Source organism: Pistacia vera, unplaced genomic scaffold (assembly GCF_008641045.1).
Source record: "Pistacia vera cultivar Batoury unplaced genomic scaffold, PisVer_v2 Contig244, whole genome shotgun sequence".
Taxonomy (NCBI): Eukaryota; Viridiplantae; Streptophyta; class Magnoliopsida; order Sapindales; family Anacardiaceae; genus Pistacia; species Pistacia vera.
This window is the reverse complement of record NW_022196051.1, coordinates 333,903-340,980: the sequence shown is the minus strand read 5'-3', so window position 1 is coordinate 340,980 and position 7,078 is coordinate 333,903. Positions and strand designations below refer to the sequence as shown.

General features: G+C 35.8%; 1 pseudogene; it reads right to left on the bottom strand.

The window, feature by feature from the left end:
* Positions 1–234: 234 nt before the first annotated feature.
* LOC116131834 lies at positions 235–2,462 on the bottom strand (annotated as a pseudogene).
* Between the last annotated feature and the right edge of the window lie 4,616 nt (positions 2,463–7,078).

Below are 7,078 nucleotides of genomic sequence, written 5' to 3'. Positions count from 1 at the left end.
GAATGTTAGTAAAAGGTCATTTGCGTAATTGCAGCATGTTGCACTCTTAACTTTACTCTTTTACTTTACTGCAAGTTCAGAGCAGCTCTCTTTCTCTTAATATAAAAGAGAAGCTAAACACCTGTACGCGAATTAATTTTCAATTTATCAGATCTGCAGTTTTCTTCAAAGTTCTCTTTACTCTTTCTTTCTTCTTTCTTTGAAACTTTCACAAGCTTCAACAACTTAATTTGGTTATATTCCATGATAATCAAAAGAAGCATAAAAGAAAAGTAATCGTACCTTCAAGCCACCAAACTTGAGAAAATATTTAGCCAAGAAATATGAGAAAGAAGCCTCTAGAGAAGCCTTTTTCCTATCCATGGCTGTCTTAGCTTCTCGAAGGTAATCCAATGGATTATCTCGTAATGCAATTGTGAAAGGGTATATCAAATAACCAATTTGGTTACCCCACTTTGCTTTAGTACCCTTCCATCATATCAGCTAGCTCCTACAAAAATATATAATATTCGTATAAATTAATATTTACTTTCCCTGTCAAAAAACATAATATAAATCACTGAATATGAACTGGTATTGGACACTCACTTGAATCCCTGGAATTGGCCTAAGGTTCATGAAGAAGGTTGCTCTAATACGAATACTCTTTGGGAGATTGTTACTTCTTTCTGACAATCCATTATCAATCTTATTACTCTCCCCTGCAATGTTTCATTGTGGATCTGTCTAAGCTAGTCTATGAGTTATACTAATATTTCAAAAATGTATGAATGGGATCCGACTATGGAAGGAAGCAAGAATCTAAATCATACGGGAGGAAGCAAGAATTTATATTATACAAACTCGTATCATCTCTTTAAACTCATAAAAACTCATATCATTATCGTCAAACTTCAATAACATAATTTTATATATTAATTAATTATATATAGCTCACCATATTTTCGATTAAGATATCGAAATAACCCTACCTGAGTCACTTCCAGCATAACATCATTGATTGTCTACAAAATCACAATGCCACAAAATAATATTAAACAAAAGTAGAAGAAAACTCATTTAGGATACAACACAAAGATGCAAATTAACTTACAGTTCTTGTCGAATTCTTTATAAGCTTGATGTCATCCAAACTGACTGATCGATGAACGAATCATCGAGTACTTGAGCCAACGCCCAAGGGACCTTTGAGTGGTGTTTTCGTATCCTTTATAAGCATTAATGCCGTAGCAAGAAACATCATTACATCAACAAGAGTGTTCAAAAATAGCCACATAGCCAACCACAATTTGATGAATTTTCCCCTCAACCCTCTAGAGGATTTTTCGAAATTCACTTTCTTAACCATTTGAATGGTGGGAGGTTCTGTTGGGTTAGAAACCTTACGAGTACAAGCTAGGAAGAGAGACATAAGAGAAGTTCCATCACCAAGAGAGTGGTGAACTCGAAGAACAGAGACGGATTCAGCTTCAGAAGTTTTAACATTGAGGAGATGGAGATCCCATATTGGCATTGACATTTTGATTTTATTTTTGCTCAGGTTGGAGATGTAATCTTCCACAAATTTATCTGGTGAGTCGATGTTATCTGGATCAAGTTTTGGGACTATAACGTGATTGTCCAAATTAACCTCTGTTGGGACCCATATTAGTCTACCATCATTCATTTCATCCACAGCCTGCAAAAGAGTTAGATAAACTATGTGATAACAAGCTAGTTTAGAATAGTTTTTTTTTTTTTTTTTTTTTTTAACTTTTAAAGAAAAAATATACAAATTAACATTAAGTATAACTTGATGTAACATAAAATAATGAATGAATAGTTTTGATAAAAAAAAAGTATGAGTTTCAAAGGTCCAATGTTGAAATATTATCTATTTGTTTAAATTTTTAAATGAGATGATAACTTAATATGGTATGAGAGTCAAAGGTCTAAAATTTTAAAGGAGTCTCTTGGACTAATCTAATAGAACCGATCCTTATTTATTATAAAATAATAATAATAATAATAAGGTTAATGTCGCTATTAAAGAGTTATATTTTCCTAATACATAATTGTGGATCCTCGTTTATTATAAAGAATTAACTCGCTACTAAAAAAATAGATAATGACGAAAATGGTACATTTCAGAAGACAATGTTAAGAAACATGAATAGAATTGACTGCGTGAAATCGTTTAGGCATCTGCCATAATCTCATTCTGGTGAAGCATATGATTAAAAAAAATTTACCTGCAAGCTAGAGAAACGAGAGTGCTTTAGCAAAGTATGCACCAAATTTGCTTTAACAACTTCTGCATTGATTTTTATCTTCAAGCCGATCATGGCAATAATGTAGACATTGGAATCAGGCTCATGAAACATACGAGCAACTGGACTCAGAGGTTGATTTGCCTCACTGTCGTCCAATGTAAAATTTTCAACATCTGTTTTCACTTTGAGAGGCTTAAGAAGTGCTTCCATTTTCAATAACTCTAATAACTTCAAAACCTATAAAGTGACGATTGTAAGATATTTTATCTGTAATCTAGACGGAAATACAAAGAATATAATATTCTTAAACTATAAACCAGGAATCAAGAATTACCTCCAGCCATTGAAACAAACTCACGAGCAGTATTTTGGATCTTCTAAGCTCTCAAGACACTCTATTGATGGTGTATTTTTCTATATATTTGTATATTCGTGTTCTTGAGCTTAGGGACCAAAATAATATCTTTATAACCAAGCTTCCATCAAGCTTTTATTGGCTGCTTAATGGCTGCCATAAATCCCAAACGTTTGAAAACTGAAGCGTTTGAAAACTGAACAANTCCTTGTGTTCCTCAGTCATTTGTTACTTCAGCTAGTCAGTCCAGTCACAATAAATGTACTGAAAAAGATATGAGTCACTCTTGTTATACTAGAAATAAGATGGCAGGTTCTGTAAAACAACCTAATGATTGTAATACTATCCTGCATACTTGTAATTCTTTTCCTATTAATAAAACACAAAACTTGAATGGTTTTACTTCCTTATTTTCTCCTACTGTTTTGCATAATTCTGGTGATGATTTATCTACCACTGCATTACATAATTACAGTACCAACTTTTCTCATATCTCACATTCAGGCACCAAAGCACTCTCTACTAAAAATACCAACATATCACATAGTTCACCTACTGTTTTTCATGTTAATAATACCAAAACACATATGCTATCTCTTTGGCATAATAGGTTAGACCATCCTCAATCAGATGTGTTACACAATATTCTATCATCTATGGATAAACAACCTTCAGGATCAACTTCTGTCTTACCCTTCTGTGATGCCTGTAGATTAGGCAATTTGCATAGAAATCACTTTCCCTTGTCTCAATCTAGAGCTACACACCCACTCGAGTTAGTTCATAGTGATGTGTGGGGACCAGCCCCACTGACCTCCCTAGAAGGGTTCAAATACTATGTCCATTTCATTGATGATTACAGCCGGTTTACTTGGCTGTTTCCCTTAAGGACAAAAGCTGAAGTCAATTATGTTTTTATTAAGTTTCACCACCTGGTTGAGAGACAATTTAATTGTAAGCTTAAATGTCTCCAATCCGACCAAGGTGGAGAATATAAGGGTCTACTGTCATATTTGTCTGCTGTTGGTATTCAGTTTAGGCACTCTTGTGCTCATGTTCACCAGCAAAATGGAAGAAGTGAACGCAAACATAGACATATAGCAGAGACTAGCATCACTTTACTTGCTCATGCCTCTATGCCACTGCATTTATGGTGGTTTGCTTTTGAGACTGCAGTCTTCTTGATTAATAGAATGCCTACTTATGTTTTAAATCACATTTCACCTTATCAAGTACTCTTTAATAGACCACCGGTGTATTCTGAACTTAAAACCCTTGGCTGCACTTGTTTCCCTTTTTTAAGAGATTTTAACAAACATAAACTCAGTTTTCATTCATCCAAATGTACTTTTGTTGGATATAGTTTAGTGCATAAAGGTTATAAGTGTTTGAATTCAGAAGGCAAAGTTTATATCACTCCTAATGTCCAATTCAATGAACAAGAGTTTCACTTTGCCACTAAACCTGATCAGTCTCACTTTGTTGCTATACCACTTGATTCACTAGAAACCACCTCTTTCATTCCTAGGTTCTCTTATGTTTCTATTCAGCTTCCACTTGATATAAGTGCCAAAGTCTCTCCTGCAGTGGCTAATCCTGATTCATGTCTCAATTCAACAGTTGGTAAGTCAGATTCTGCATCAATTTCAGTACTTCAATCTACTTCTAATATTCCTTGTAGCTCTACTTTTAATTCTGCTGTCCCTTTGTCTCCATTACATCATACTACTGCCCCAATAGATGCTCCTACTACTTTAGGTCCAACTTCTTCTTATACAAATATTACAGGGTCAGCTTTTACTACAATTCACACACCTTTGTCCACCTGCCCTCTTAAGGTTGATTTTACCCATTTCAAAAACAATTGTACAACCAGTGAGTCACTATCCTTACCTACAAATCAGCCTAGTTTACAGCACTCTTCTCATCCTCCTGGTTGCTCTCTTGTAGTAGATTTAACTCCATCACAATTCTTTGCTCTTGGTCCATCTTCTTTACCCATGGCCATCAATTCACATTCAACGATTACTAGGTCTAAATCCTCTTTACAACCTTCTACTGCCCCTACACAAACTTGGTCTACCATCATCACTACACAACCTGAATCTTTCACAACAAAACAGCCCCTGCATAACTTGAATTCTCAACAACAAAACCAGATCTTGTATAGTCTTATACTGCCCTTACATCATCTACAACCACTGTTCAACCTGAACCCGTAACAGTAAGTGAAGCTCTTGCTAGTAATGAGTGGAAAGAGGCTATGCAAGCTGAGTTTAATGCTTTAATGCAAAATGAAACCTGGAGTCTTGTTCCTAAGACTGCCGATATGAATGTAGTTGGTAACAAATGGGTTTTCAGGACAAAATTCAATGCTGATGGGTCTCTCTCCAAATATAAGGCTAGGCTAGTTGCTAAAGGCTTTCAACAAACACCTGGGTTGGATTACTTTGAAACTTTCAGCCCGGTTATTAAGCCTAGTACCATTAGAATCATTCTTACATTTGCTATTTCTTCCGGATGGGACATTCAATAGATAGATGTAAATAATGCTTTCCTTAATGGTCAATTAACTGAAACTGTTTATATGAGGCAGCCTTAAGGTTTTGAAGTTCCTCACCTTTCTTCATATGTGTGCAAACTTAACAAGGCTCTTTATGGTCTAAAACAAGCTCCAAGAGCATGGTTTGATAAACTCAAACAAGCCTTGCTGGACAAAGGCTTTAAGATTTCAGTTTCAGATTCCAGTTTATTCATCTTTAAGGATAATGCTCAAGTTCTCTATGTCCTTATTTATGTGGACGACATCCTAATTACTGGATCCAACAACCCTTCCATTTTACAACTGATCGATTGAAACCTTAAATACTCAGTTTGCCTTGAAAACACTTGGTTCAGTGACCTATTTTCTTGGTCTGGAGGTAACTAGAACACATGAGGAAATTCACTTGAAGCAGACCAAATACGTTACTGATTTGCTTAAAAAAACCAAGATGCAAGATGCCTATTCCTGCCCCACTCCCATGGCTACTGGTTCAAAACTTTCAGCCACAGATAGTGAGTTGTTTAAAGACCCCAGTTTGTATAGAAGTACCATTGGTGCTCTTCAGTACTTAACCTTAACAAGGCCTGATATTAGTTTTACAGTCAACAAACTAAGTCAGTATCTTCAAGCTCCTACTGAGCTACAATGGCAAGCTTGCAAGAGGGTTTTGAGATATCTTAAAGGAACACAGTCTCATGGTCTTCAGTTCAGACCAGCAGTTTCTCTTCACCTTGAATGCTATGCAGATGCTGACTGGGGTAGTAACTTGGATGATAGGAGGTCCACCAGTGGATACTGTGTATATCTTGGGCCAAATCTGATTCAATGGAGCTCCCGGAAGCAAAGAGTGGTTGCCTTATCATCTATTGAAGCTGAATATAGAGCATTGGCACATACAGCAACTGAATTGGCATGGCTGGAAAGTCTGTTTTTTGAGTTGGGAATACCCCTCAATTCTTGTCCAGTAATTTGGTGTGATAATGTCAGCGCTGGTGCCTTAGCTTCTAATCCCGTTTTTCATGCTCGGAAAAAGCATATAGAGATTGATACTCATTACATCCGGGATCAAGTTTTAGCCAAAAAAATTGCTGTGCAGTATGTTCCTTCAAAACTGCAGATAGCTGATGTGTTAACCAAAGCCCTCTCCATTACTCAGTTTCAAGAGTTGAAACAGAAACTCTGTGTTGTTGACACTCCACAGCCTGTAAGTATTAATTGAAATATAATAGTGCTTAATGCTGCCTGTATGTATGAACTGAAATTTGGTGAACTGAAGTGGCTGTTGAAGTTTTTGTGCTAAGCTAAAATATGGTAATCTGAAATATGATGAACTGAAGTGGTTGTTGAAATGGTTGTGTTAAGTTGAAATGAGATTTTGTGTTGAGAAGTGATTGTTGCAACTGTTCTGATGTTGAAGTGGTTGTTCCAGCTTTGTGACTAAAGTTGCAGTATGTTGAAATGAAAAGAAAGTATGTTGAAATGAAAAGAAAAGGAAAAAAAAAACTGTTCTGATGTTGAAGTNTCCATTACTCAATTTCAAGAGTTGAAACAGAAACTCTGTGTTGTTGACACTCCACAGCCTGTAAGTATTGACTGAAATCTAACAGTGCTTAATGCTGCCTATGTGTATGAACTGAAATTTGGTGAATTGAAGTGGCTGTTGAAATTTTTTTTTTATGGTAATCTGAAATATGATGAACTGAAGTGGTTGTTGAAATGGTTGTGTTAAGTTGAAATGAGAGTTTGTGTTGAGAAGTGATTGTTGAAACTGTTCTGGTGATTAAAGTGGTTGTTACAGCCTTGTGACTAAAAGTTGCAGTGTGTTAAATTTTGTGATTGAAGCTACAGTAGTTGCAGGTGTAGTTTCTGATTATTGAAATGCTCTGTAGTTGGAAAGAGTGTTTTGCAGTGGAAATTGGTAGTTGA